Source organism: Zonotrichia leucophrys, chromosome 3 (assembly GCF_028769735.1).
Source record: "Zonotrichia leucophrys gambelii isolate GWCS_2022_RI chromosome 3, RI_Zleu_2.0, whole genome shotgun sequence".
In the NCBI taxonomy this organism is placed as follows: domain Eukaryota; kingdom Metazoa; phylum Chordata; class Aves; order Passeriformes; family Passerellidae; genus Zonotrichia; species Zonotrichia leucophrys.
The window spans coordinates 40636752-40650915 of NC_088172.1; the positions used below are offsets into that span (position 1 = coordinate 40636752).

The window sequence follows — 14164 nt, forward strand, 5'->3', positions numbered from 1 at the left end:
ATCATGAATTACAGTTGCAGTTAGTAGACGTGCTTCAGACACACACCAAAGAAGCTCCAGGCCGGCTTTAGATCTACTTACTTAACTATTCCTTTTTAAGTATCAGTGATAAATAACTTAAACTTTTTAGAACACTCTCAGATCTCCTTAATCATTATATGCCATACCAAGAGAAAAGATTAATTTATATTTAGGTGAGAGTATGCACAATATATATTAAATTATAAATCAGAAATCAATATGCACATGTATATCATGAATAATCGTACAGTACCTCTCTCAAATTTTTACAAGGGATCTTTCAATATCTGCTCCTACCCTACTGTTCCTAAATATATTCATGGAGTTGCAAGCTACACATAATTTTCCAAGCATGAAGAATTTTAGGGAACTCAGTGATTTCACTAAACAAAGTAAGTGACTTATATATCATCTCAACTTCCAAACTAAGCTAAGCTAAAAATCCTGATATGCTTCATTAAGTTTCAATTTTCTAAATAATCTTCACTTCTTTGTTGGTCAAGCCTAAAGCTACTACTGAATAATGAAACTGATATTTGGCTACTGCCTATTTATCAGATTCAGATACAGGGGGTTTTCTTAAGTTAGATACATCAAGTTCATTATACATGTGCTTGTGCAATAATTAAATCAGACTCCTTGAAATTCCACTAAAAGCATCACTTAGAGAAAGAAATGGCTAAAATATTTAGATTTGTTCTTTCTCCTAATTTGAATCCTCCAGAGATATTAAATGCAGCTTGCTGAAACCCTAACTGGAAGTAATGTCCAGAGAAGGCACTGGGACCTCATGACCTTCCCCCTGGGATTCAGTCTTACCACTCACCTGGGGTCACAGCATTTGAAGGCAATTATTTTACCATTGATGGGAAATTATTAGCTCTCTGATAGGTACCTTTCCCCCAAGAGCACTGTAATTTACATATGTAACTCATGAACCATAAAACTGATATTGTAGGACTATGCTGAGAAGTAGTGTCTCTTCTAGGCAGCATTTCAATGTATCCATACCCAGAATAATATTTACTGTTTTGAAGTTTTGCTATCTTGCATCAGAGAAAGAAAATAAAACATTGCAAAAGCTCACCAATAAAAGATTAGAGAAGATGACTTATAGATGTTGGAAAAAATGCAGTGACATTAAATATCAAGAAATAAAAAATTGTTAAAAGTCACTTTAAATTACATGTGTTTTCCCCCACAACTAAATTAAATATTATTTTTCTTATGTAATTAGCTCACTGTCATTCAACTACATATTAAAACTGTCTAAAATATCCTGTCTAAACATAATTTCCAGCTAGTTAAAAGGTGTATATTTTAAAGCTTTGATTTCTGAGACTCTGCCCTAAATCTGTCATTATTTTTGTTTTCTTGACACAAAGAATACTGATAATCGCCAAATGAAGATTTTTGTGTCTGTTTGCCTTCTTGGCAAAAATTAGTAATGCATCTTTTAAAAGCAGCGCTAGTGTCCTCAATTTTTTGTACCTCTGAAAAACCAGATTTTTCAACACTAAATAAGTTTCTGAAAACAAACACACTGTAAATAGATAATAACTTTCCTATAACAACAATTTCTGGATAAAATGACCCCAGCATTTGATAAGAAATTTAACTATAAGTAATGCAGAAAAGTATGTAGAAGAGTAGCAACCATTATCTAAAATATTTTACCACATTCAAATCTTCCTCTATTTCCAGAATAGTATTATATATTCCACAGTTAATGACTGGTTACAAATAAATATTAAACCCCTGTTACACGATTTGTATAAATGTTATGCTATGCTGTAGTAGCACCATTTAAATCAACCTAGTTCATTCATTCCTAGCAAGCAAAGTGAATAAACAGCATCTATGTGTTTGGAATCACACTGACCTAAATAATACTAAGATTACATCTATGGAAATGAGTGAATTATAGTAGGGCATGAATTCATGCCCTGAAACTACATTTTTTCCTAGAACATAAAATGTCAGGGCAGGCCCTGACACTCTTTTGATCTTGGCTACTTGACCAGCTGTCTCCCCAGGGCCTCCTGGGCACAGCTAGGGCACTAGCCCAGCTCTAGGGCTGTTCCCAAGAGGCAGGCTGGATGCAGCCTGTGCTTGGGAGGCTAAGGGAGCTTAACCATATGGAATTGGCCGTGCCTAGCTGGCCTCCAGGCTAGAGGGAGGCCTTGCATCATTCAATTTATTCATAAAGATTACAGGCAAGGAGCAGAAATGCAGCTGTAATAGGAAAAAGCCCCAACCAAACAAACATGTAAACAACAAACATTCCCAATTAGTCTCCCAACAGTAAACATTCCCAATTAATCTCTCATAATTACTGGAATAAAAGAGACAAACCCTGACAAATCTGTTCTCTCGTGTCCCTGGGGGATAAACAGACGCGAGTGGCCAGCTCCTGCCCACCAGCGCGCCGGGGGTTTGCGCTGCCTGTCCGCGCTGTGCTTCCCTCACCGACCCAGTGCACGGGTGCTGCTGCACAGCCGGCTCTGCAGGCAGCTGTCTGGCCCGTAAGCACCCCTTACTGACACGTGTCAGCTCACATCAGCAGCACCCATGCAGCTTTAGGTGCTCAAACACCATGCCAAGGAAGGCAGATTTCTTTCTCCCAGCTGCGCACTAAGCTTTCAGCCACATTTTGAACGTACATCCTGACCCTATATATTGTTCAGCTGTAGGGCATTTTCCTCTTCAAAGTTTTTGAAAAGACACACTTAATTTCCCACTCACTGCTCTCTTTAGTTATGGCAAGGAGACACTTTCTTTCTTTCTTTCTCTTTCTTTCTTTTTCTTTCTTTCTTTCTTTCTTTCTTTCTTTCTTTCTTTCTTTCTTTCTTTCTTTCTTTCTTTCTTTCTTTCTTTCTTTCTTTCTTTCTTTCTTTCTTTCTTTCTTTTTTTTTTTTTTTTTTTTCTTTCTTTCTTTCTTTCTTTCTTTCTTTCTTCTTTCTTTCTTTCTTTCCTTTCTTTTCTTTCTTTCTTTCTTTCTTTCTTTCTTTCTTTCTTTCTTTCTTCTTCTTTCTTTCTTCTTTCTTTCTTTCTTTCTTTCTTTCTTTCTTTCTTTCTTCTTTCTTTTTCTTTCTTTCTTTCTTTCTTCTTTCTTTCTTTCTTTCTTTCTTTCTTTCTTTCTTTCTTTCTTTCTTTCTTTTCTTTCTTCTTCTTTCTTTCTTTCTTTCTTTCTTTCTTTCTTTCTTTCTTTCTTTCTTTCTTTCTTTCTTTCTTTCTTTCTTTCTTTCTTTCTTTCTTTCTTTCTTTCTTTCTTTCTTTCTTTCTCATCTCACATGAAGTCTTCCTTAATGTATGAGCTGTATTACCAGGAATAAAATAATCAACCTCCACTAAGCAAGTACCTTTCAAAGAAATCCCCTAGTTACCTTCCTAATTCTTCTCCTTTGTCCATTAGCCTAAAACCATGATCTACTCAACATTGCGTCTGCTCAGAAACAGGGCAGGGATTATTCCCCCCATCCAGAAAAATATTTGGATCTTTTCAAATGCTTTTTTTCTGAACTTGACAAAGTAAGTTTAAAGTCTTTAAAATCTCAGAAGAAAAGAATTTTTATTAGGGACAGATCAAGAACTTTGCGTCAATATTTTGGGGACTTTTGCAGATTATAATTTTTCCTTATTTTCACAAGAAAATTGCCTTATAGAGTTAAGAAAAATTAAAAATATACCTTTTAATTAATATATTATCACAGTGCACAGGAAATGTAGGACAATATGTCATTTTTATGGACAGGTTAATTTTAAATTAACTTATATGTCAGAAAAACCTAAATTTCAAAGAAATTTGAGCCAGCTTCAAGTTTTACTTGAGACCTGACTGAAATATCTTCAAAAACAAGACTTTTGTGATAAGAAATTTTGATCCATTCTGAATTGACATTTACAAATTGATTTTTAAAATTGAATAAAGATTCTTTCAAAGTGGTGAATGACAAAGAGGCATTTTTCAGATATATCTGTTTTGTGTAAAAGAGAAATAGTTTGAAAGTTTAGAAAATATTTTTATCCCTTTCTCATCTTTCTCTTCTTTTCTAGCTGAAATACTTTCTGCTTCCCCGAAAAAAGGACTAGTGGAAAATAAAAGAAAATTACACACTATCATTAAAATGACTTATATACTCTCTGTTTCTGAAACAAACAAAGCAAAAGTTTCTAGTTTGTTTTGTTACAAAAGAAGAAATGACAAATGTTAATGACAGATAAATCTTTTCAATCCATTCTTGTTAAAGAAAATAATTTCTGTTCAAGTATAATGCTCACAAGTAAAGCTTCTATCATGAAATTCATCCTTTGTTGTACCTTGCTATTAAGTTGTGGAAGGTGGAGGTATACAAAAACCTCTCTGAGGCATCTACACCATAAATTGTCCCTTTGTTTGCCACCAGGAGGGAAGGAGGGCAGTTACAGCACTGTACGTCCAATATATAAGAGAGGAAAGAGCTGTTGCTTCGTGCTCACCTAAATGTACTTCACTAGCAGCCAGGGAGCATTCCTGAAGGAGCTGCTGGGAAAGCAACCAGAGAAATGAAATATGTTTTCAGGCACATCAGAACGAAGGCCTGAGTTCCATTTCCTGCAGTTGCAGTTTGACTTTTGGAAGCCCATGCTTTTTGCCATACCTGAAGGAAGTGAATTTCATTCTCAGTTCAGAAAGCACCAAAAGAATAGCTAGCAATGTCATTGGTAACCAGAATTTTTTCATATGTGAACTGAGAATTTCTGATATCAGGACAGATTTTTCACTAGTTCTCCTCAAAAGTTTTCTACTTCTGAGTGAAACTCTGTGGTTGGTAAAGAGCTTATCAGTCATATTTACTTTTTCAGAATTATTTGCCAAAAAGATCATAATAGATTATTTTATGCAGATTCTGCATCATCACTCAGGAATGTAATTTTCCACCAGAGGACAAATAAAGACATGTTGTTTGACTATACTGATAGATTCTACATTGGCAGACTTTTTTCCTGCTGCAAATCTGGTTTACCTTAGATTTGAGATTAATCCTTTTACAAGAGGCAGGAATGTGAAATTATAAAGAGGAAGGATTTGCTGCCACTTCTGACATTTTTTAAGACTTACATGGCACTTACAAAGGCGAGGACATGCAGCAGCAAATTATCTAAAATATTTTTCCTCAGATTTTCCTTCTGACATCATGACAAAGTTAGCTCCACTCAATCCATTCAACAGTCTTTTCAGGATCAAAATTTTATATGAAAAAATGGTATATCTATTTATTGTATTAAATAAAATGCTGTATGAAATACTCCTCTGCTCCATTGTCATCTTCAGTTTACCTAAAAGCTCCACATTACATTCAGAGAAAATTTTTTTTCAATTCTCCAGTAGAAGACTGTAGTTGATTTTTCAAGTTTAAACAGGACAACATTGAATGGGATTGTAGATGACACTAGCCTGTAGTTGGCAAAAATCTTTCAGATTCATGTTTTACAGGACAAAATGTAACACTGGCTTCAGACACTGAAGTAAAGATTCATTTTGTTTTCTCCTTTTCAGGATTTGAATACTTTTTGGGTTTATTTTTCTTTTCTTTGATTGGTTGCTTGGTTGGTTGGCGGGGGGGGGTTGCTGAGGTTTTTTTTTTTTTGGTTGTTGTTTTATGTTTGCTTGTTTTTTTGTTTTGCTTTGACAGCACTGCCTCTTATTTATAGCCTTGGGTTTAAAACATTCTGCAGGAGAACCATTGGACCCTACTGTTCTACCTTCAGGAAACAATTTAACCACTCTCAGCTATTTACTGTGTTGTCAAATCTTCCTCTGTAACTTCATGGTCAGACAGAAAGAAGAACCAGCAAATCCCTGCTGGGATGAGGAAGTCAGTCAGTAACAAAGATTATACAGATTTGGATATTAAAAAAGTATATACGTATGCACATGTATACACACAGATAAATGTGTATACAAATGCACACAAAATCTGTTAGGGCCATCTGGATTTCCAGCATGGGAAGTGGTTATTTTCTGGCTTTAGTCTTCTTTTGAGGCTCCCATCCTGTCGTTATGTCAGCTTTAGTTACTTCTCCCGTGGCCAGAACATGTTAGGTAACTCAACTTTCATAATTTTATTTTTAACCTCAGTTGCACTTCTTTTATGTCTTACTTCTGTCTTAGGGATCTTTTCACAAAATAGTGCACTTTTCCCTCTCTTGAAAAAAATGCAAACCAACAACATAACACATCTTTATATATATATTTTTACTTCATTTTGCTATGTCTTCACCATTTCCAAATTTGTTTCTAAGTTCATTCAGGGTTTTGCCAAACTCATTTTTGTCTTCATACCTGGCAAATGTCATGCCTTCTATAAAAGTAAGAGGAAAAATAAAAACAAACCTGTCTGCAAAGAATGCAGATGCAGTGTAAATCCATTTCCCTTGATGTAAAGTGACTTATCTCTCAAGAGATGCCAGTTTTCTAAGGCTGTCATCACAGCAGCAATGTCAGGTTGGAAAGGGAGGTTTTGATGTAAGTTGAATGTCCATCAGTTAGTGCATAAAGTTTGCACGCTGCTGAGCAAGCTTAAACACTTGTTGTAGAGGACAAATCTCTTATTTGCCATCTCATTTTTCACTTAATTCTACATAGAATTAATTCATTAATATGAATGTTGCATTTGCACACTCTAAAAGAAAATTAGCATATATATGTATTATAAATCAGTTTATTAAGTCCTTCTATCAATAATTTTTGGTAATTTGCAGACACTTTTTACCATTTTCTGCTGTAACGTAAAATCCTGTCATCCCTTGGTAGACTCTGAATATGTGTCTGCTATAATAGAGTCTAATAGCTTTATTTATGACAGTCCTTTGGAGACTCCAGCAACTGTGTGCAGTCAAGATTGTTCAAGCCATTATAATACAAGATTGTATTACAGTGATTTGAATGGATAAAAGTTCTTTCATTTCCAAAAGGGAAATAAATTGTTAGACACTGCTCTGTAATGTATGAGGACAAATATGTTCTTTTAGTCCCCCAGACACAGATCTGTATTTTCTCAAGCAACACTGTTGCAAAAAATAAAATGCCTAAGGACTAAGAGGATTAGTGAACAAAAAGTTGAGGAATTATCTATTTATTTACCTATTTTGTAGTGTGAAACGTTGTATATCAACTCAGGTATCTTAAAAATTCTTTGTTTGGGGATATTCAACAGTTTACCCATGGAGACATTCCTTCAATTTGTCTCCTTGAAAAATGTCTGAATCTAACAGAATTGGCTATTAAAGTCTACCTTGCGCAGTTAGTTCATTTTTATGTGTAAAGTTCATTTTGCAGTAGTCCTTCATTATAAACATCATCCTTCACATCTTATCTACAAAAGTTCATTTTGGCTAGAAATATGAAAGAGTACAGCTGTGCAACCCATTTTAAAACAGTTAATTTCTTCCAGTACTTCTAAAGTATATAAAACATTAAAAGAAAAAGTAGCAATATTTGAAGATTTTCCCCTGAAAGTTAAAGTTGTTTGGTGCTGACAAAATTTTATAACCACAGATTTACATATTTGAATAAACCTGGGAAACTATTACCTTTCATGGTCATTGATCACAAAAGCATCTCTGTTCAACAAAATGTGATTAGGTTCTCTTGAGGTCAGCACATGCTTAAAGACTAATATTTATTTAAGGGTTTTGCTGATGTGAATCTTTCTGCAATTACCATTTCATCTGATTGTGTTAACAATGCACAGTAATGCTTGTTTGTTCAGGAAAAAAATTTGTGCTTACAGACTTGTAATACTTGAGAGAGAGAGAGAGAGAGAGAGAGAGAGGGATGAATCTAACACAGTATTTATGCAACAGGATAGAAGTACATTTAAGTGCTATTGCTGTGCTGGGCAAAGCATAAATAACAGAGAAAAACACAGTCCTGGTAGTAAGTGATGTCTGGCCATTTGCCTTAAAAGATTGAAATTTCTGTTCTTGATTTTATTTTTTTTTTATTTTCCATACATTTGTGCTCTGCACCCAAATGGAACTAAGCTAGTTTTTCTTGTTACATCCATCTTTTTAATTAGTTTAGCCAGTAGCATATCATTTCAGTCTGTATGCTTTTCTTAGGAAGATCATTTTATCAAGGAAATGTCCTGGTTTCCATAAGAGAAAATCGAACACACACACAAATACACACACACATGTGAAAGCAAAGCACAGCTGAGACTAGACATAGTCCAGTGATTGATATTTTAAGTTGCACATGATACTCTTTCCTTGTTCTGTTGCACTGCATTTAGATATTGTATGGCTCTCCAGACATGCTATGCATAATTTTACATACCATCTGCTTTACATGCCAGGTTCCATATGTACAATGTATAACCTAAAACCAATATTTTGAATGATTTGAGCTACAGTGGAGGCTTTTGTTCTTAAATTGTTGAATAGAAGAATATAGTCCTAAATAAATTATCCAATGAATGTGTTCTGAGTCTAACAAACAATAAAATTTATTTTCAATGTGTTCTTATAGGTGGAGTAATGACAAAATTTAGGTGGCTTTCAAGAATCCCAGTAATGTTGCTTCTTAGATTCAAATACCAAGAGACCTGTAAATGCTTGCTACCATTGACTTAACAACCATAGCAATACAAAAGCATAAACATGTTTCAGAGTCAGGCAAGGGACAGCAAAAGTAATCTTGATATATTCATCTGAATAAAGATGAACAGCATTTACTCCTCAAAACAGGATTAGGTTTATATTGCTGCTAAAAGTGAGTAATGGTTATTCAGAATCATGTTCTGGAGTTTCCTGGTACTTCATTATCTGGCTTCATTCAGCTGTGCCTTAAATACTCAGATCTTATAAAGTCTTTAGTTACAGGTAAGCCTAAAAAAACTAAACTTCAGTTTTGGAGATGCTGTCCACAGGATCTGTCTGATTGTCCATACACATCTTTGAAGAATAAGTACTACAACATCAAAATAAAAAAAAAACCCTCAAATAATTATAAATAATGGCTCTCAGATAAACCCAAATATTTATTCAAATAATATCTTCATTTTTAGAACTGCTGACAGAAAGAAGAGGAGCATTGCTTTGGATCTTATAAAAAGCACCATCATCACACCCCACCATACCCTGCAGTAAAAAAAAAAAAATCCAAACCTCTTAATATTGAAGTAATTACCATATTTTTCACATTTGACTTGAAATAGAAGTTTTGTCAACAAAAATAGGTTGTGGCATTACAACATGTTCTCAAACAGCAGATAGACTGGAGAATAGAGGAAGCAACAAAGTAGCTCAAATAAATTTTACTCCACATAAAGTCCCATAAAACATGTACCCTCCACTTCCATATATGGCACATGATAAAAGAAACATTAGAATTCACAGGAAAATTAGAAAGAAACCTGCAATATGACATTTTAAGAATGAGGTGTCTGTCTTGCCTATGGATTTGCAAGGAGAGAAGAGATAATCAGTGAAGCATTTGTCCATTTTGCAGGTTTTTTCCCCGCTGTAGCATGAACATCTTAATCTTTTCACAGTTAAGTATTAGTGACACATTCAGTTCACTTCAATGACAATTCTACCAAATGCCTGCAAAAAAAAGCTGCACAAGAGATGCAGCACTTCAAACTTTGCTTTAATATTTGCCTCTTACCACAAAGTTGTACTTAAAAGGGAAACATCATTATTGGACCATAAACGAGAAAGGTTTTTTCTTCTTGGATTGTGTTAGTGGTGGAGGCTACAGGGGTGCCTTCTGTGAGAAGTTGCCAGAAGCTTCCCCGTGTCCTACAGAGCTGATGTCAGCCAGCTCCAAGATGGACTTGCCACTGACCAAGGCTGGGCACCATCAGCAATGGTGGCAGCACCTCTGAGAAAACAGGTTTAAGAAGGGAGAAAAAAGACCCTGAGCAACAGAAATTGCAGCCAGAGAGAGGAGTGAGCAATAGAAACTGCATGGACAGAGAGGACTGACAACATGTGAAAGCAACTGTTCTCCAGACTCCAAGGTCAGTGAATAGGGAGTGGGAGGAGTGTAAGATTGACCCCAGTGCAAAACAACTAAATAAACTGTTTAGTGCAATACAACAGAGAAGCTGCTCCAGGTGCCAGAGCAGATTCCCCTTCAGTCCCTGGTGCAGACCATGGGGAGGCAGCTGTGCCCCTGCAGCCCAGGGAGCTCCATGGTAGAGCAGAGATCCACCTGCAGCTCCTGGAGGAGCCTGTGCCAGAGCAGGTGGATGCTCAGAGGAGGCTGTGACCCCTTGGGAAGCTCATGCTGGAGCAGGCTTGTGGCCCTGTGGAGGGAGGACTCCACACTGGAGTAGTGTCCCTCTTCAGGAGACCCACATGGGAACAGCCTGCACCTGAAGGAGGGCACCTTGTGGAAGGGCCCCACGCTGGAGCAGCTCATGAAGAACTGCAGCCCATAGGAAGACTTGTTGAAAAATTCATGGCAGACCATCTCCCACACCATGAACACCACACCAAAGCAGGGGAAGAGTGTGAGGAGTCCTCCTACTGAGAAGGAAGGAGTGGCAGAGACAACCTGTGATGAACTGACCCTAACTCTCGTTCCTTATCCCCCAGAACCATTGGCAGGGAGGAGGTAGATAATTAAGGTGCCAAGTCAAGCCTGAGACGAATGGAGGGGTGAGAGAGGGGGCTGAGAGCGGAAGGGGAAGGGTAGATGTTTAAGATTTAGCTTTTATTTCTTGTTTTTCTACTCTGGTAATAAATTAAAAAAATTTCCCCAATAAGTATTTGTTTTGCATGTGACAGTAGCTGCTGAGTGATTCCCCTGTCCTTATCTCAACCCGTGAGCTTTTTGTTACATTTTCTCTTCCCTGTTTGGCTGAGGAGGACAGTGATAACACAGTTTTGGTAAATTCCTGGCATCCAGCCAGGGCATCCCAGCACAGCTATCACTGTAATAGTTACATTGTTCATGAACATGAACATATTTCTGATACTTGATAAGTTTTTTGACCAAATTCAGCATGCAGGGATGCTTGGGAGTTCTTGCAACACTCAGATTTGGAAAAAAAATTAAAAATCACATTTTCATTTTTAAGACATTTTAAGGAGTTGAGAGTGGTTAGTCAGGTTACAGGAATAAGTCTAGCTTTTGCCATTTGAATATCAATATTTGTATTTGGTGCTTCATTATATATCTGACTGCTCCCAATCTAAATACTGCACTGAACAGAGGACGTTCTGTGAACTAGAACTTCCATTTGCTAATGGATTTTTTTTTTTGCATAAAATCTTCTTTGTAATCCATATGAATATGGGCATTTTAATTATTAATCAGAAGCATTCTTTCTTATTTGTATCTGTGCTGTGAAAGAGTTGGATAAAATGGGATAAAAAATTAATGTACCTTTAGATTTTTCTCCTCTCTAGAGGGAGGGAGTTCATGAGTTAAATGCTTATGCAACACCTTTCCTTACAAACTGTACTACAGTTCTCTTGTTACTTCTCTATTGAGCCTTTCTGGGCCCGATCCACAGGCCACTGAAGTCAACGAGAGCCCATCTAATTGTCTCCAACTGCTTTCAACTTTTTAGTGAGAAAAAAGATATACTGGAAAAAGTATCTGTTACTAAGTAATATGTTATTATGTCTATGGGTAAAAAAATGGGATTCAGCCCACTTGATTTCCAACATATCAAGAAATCATTCCAGTATTCTCCAGTGCAAAAAATGGCAATGAAATTCTAGAAGACAATCCTGACACTGCTGAAACTCTTTGGTTAGAGAGCTAGCTTCTAAGAGGAAGTTTCTTTGATACATCCCTTCTGCTTTGCTATCTCTCCATCTTCTGCCCAGTCCCTTTCATTCCATATTGACCATAATTGCCTTCCTCTGAAGTCAGTTGGGAGTTTTGCCATTGACTTCAATGGCGGAGTTATTATACCCAGGATGAAAAACACAGTGAGATCATTGCCAAAGTACACACAGTAGAAGTAAGTAAAAAGATTTCAATGATTTACCAAAGTCCACCTAAAAATCGCCAGCAACTGTGCGCTTTCATATGTGTTTCCCACAAATCGCACCAGGCAGTGTAGGAGAACAAAAAGCCCCTTGCACGGTGTTCCGAGAATTTGGTAGCCGGAGCTAAGCCCCTGCCTGAGCGGAGTTAGCCGCGCGCAAACCCGAGCAGAGCGGAGCCCCCCGCTAATTGATAGCAAACATTTTACAAACACTACGCTTCCCCGAGGGACGAGCGTTTTCGCACCGGAGCCCTCTGCAGCGCAGGAGGACGGAGCGCGCAGGACGGGGAGCCGGCAGGAGCCGCGGGCAGGCTCTCGCTGCTCTGCCGGGGCACCGGCCGGGGCTGCGCTGCGCTTCCCCGGTGCCCGGCACCTGGCCGCTCCTCTCCGCAGGTGAGGCGCCCGGCGGAGCTCCGTCCCCGTGTCCGATCGGTGCCGCCGCGGCGCCCCAAACACCGGACGGCGCTGGCAGCCCCTACAGACGTGGCCAAACCCGAGGAGTAGCAGCGGGCAGTGCCCGGGGCGTACGGGGGGCACCGCGCCCTCCGTGCCCCGGTCCCAGCACGGCGCGGAGCAGAGCCGCCAAGGAGGGAGCCCCAAGCGCGGCAGGGCACCCTCCACACCTTACCCGCCCCCGGGGGACCCCGGCGAGGCGCGGAGCCCCGTACTCACCGCGGTGCTGCAGGCAGCAACCCGCAGCGCAGGCGAAGCGCCCCCGCCCCGGCCGGTGCCCGCTGCGGTGCACAGACCCCGTCCCTCGGCGCCCACATCCAAGCCCCGGTCGAGCAGCTAAAAGTCCTTCTGAGGAGCACACAGCGAGCCCCGCCGCCTCCTGCCTCGGATCGCTGTCACCTCCCCTCCCCTCGCCCCCCGCCCTGCGCCCCCCCGGCGGGCGGCAGCAGTGTAAGCAGTCCCTCACCCCTCACATCACGCACCGGCAGAGGTGCCGGTCCTCGTCGCTACTTACCGGGCATCCTTCAGAGCGGCGGGCGGGCGGGCGGGAGCGAGGGAGGAGGAGGAGAGAGGGAGGGAGGGATTGAAGGAGGGAGGGAGGAAGGAGGGAGGGAGGGGGCTCCAGGCGGGCTGCGCGGCGCTGCGCTGTGCTGTTCGGCAGTCTGGGCAGCTCGGCAGAGTCAGTGAGTGAGTGCCTCCGTGCGTGACGGCGTGTGCGTGTGTGCGCGATGCTGGACACAAGCGAAGGGAGACTCAGGCACGGAAGGGCGGCGGGGAGCGGCGGGGGCGATCAGGGGGCGCAGCCCGGGCATGGCGGTGCCGCCAGGTGCGGCCCAGCGCGCCCCCGGCCCCTCGGCCCCCAGCGCCCCGCAGCCGCGGCGGGAGCTGCCGGGGAACGGCTTGGGGGAGGCGCGCATCCTCCCCGCCACCACACGCACAGCCGGGTGAATGGGGGGAGCGGGGGGAGGGATTTAAAAAAAGGGTAATAAAAAAAGCCCAATCACTAGGGGGAAAAAAGAGAAAAACCCGCAAAACTCTGTCTCTACTTCCCGGGCGAGGTTTGAGCCCCCCGCCCTGGAGCTGCGGTCCCGCGGCAGCGGAGCGCTCCCGCCGCGCCGGAGCCGTCACCGCCCGCGGCGCAGCACGGCAGAGGCTGCCGCTGCCGGGAGCGCCCAGCTGAGAGCCAGAGCCGCTCCCCGCGCACGCAGGAGCCTCCCTTTTTCCCTCCCTCCCTCCTTCCCTCCCTTTTTTCCATCCTTCCCTCCCTCTCCCAGTCCGCTACGGCGGGCGACGCAGCCAGGTGCTGCCGGCTCGCCCTGCGGCCGAGGAAGCGCCGGGCAGGGCCCTCCGCCGGCGCTGGCTCCTCCGCGGGAAGCGGCCGCGCTCCCGCAGGCACCGGGCTGGCGCTGGGAGGCTGCCGCCGCCGGGACGCGGCTGGAGGGGCAGAGCGAGGGGCGCGGAGGGGAAGGCGGCTGCCCCCAGGAGCTGCCGGCGGGGCCCAGAAGCGGAGGAATGAAGCAGCAGCGGCGAGGGCACGCCTCTGCCGGGCAGCGGTGCGGGGCCCCGGCGCATCCCTGCAAACGCCGCTCTCTCCTCGCTCGGCTTCTCACCTCCCGCCCGAGCCGAGTGACCCGCTGGAGAGGACCGAGGACGGTGCATCATAGCTGCTGGATGTTTTGGGGGAGGAGGGGGGA

General features: G+C 41.6%; 1 protein-coding gene across 6 annotated transcripts in view; it reads right to left on the reverse strand.

Annotated features, from left to right (window-relative positions):
- The window catches only part of HS3ST5 (heparan sulfate-glucosamine 3-sulfotransferase 5), a 193625-nt gene extending 180160 nt beyond the window's left edge, over positions 1 to 13465 (reverse strand). For 2 of the 6 annotated variants that reach the window (XM_064707913.1, XM_064707914.1), the window contains exon 1: positions 12985 to 13465. The gene's annotated coding sequence lies outside the window, so the exon portion shown is untranslated. Of the gene's footprint in view, positions 1 to 2766; positions 2924 to 12689; positions 12948 to 12984 lie in introns of those variants that run through there. The other 4 variants (XM_064707920.1, XM_064707917.1, XM_064707912.1 and 1 more) reach the window with 3 other exon arrangements.
- Between the last annotated feature and the right edge of the window lie 699 nt (positions 13466 to 14164).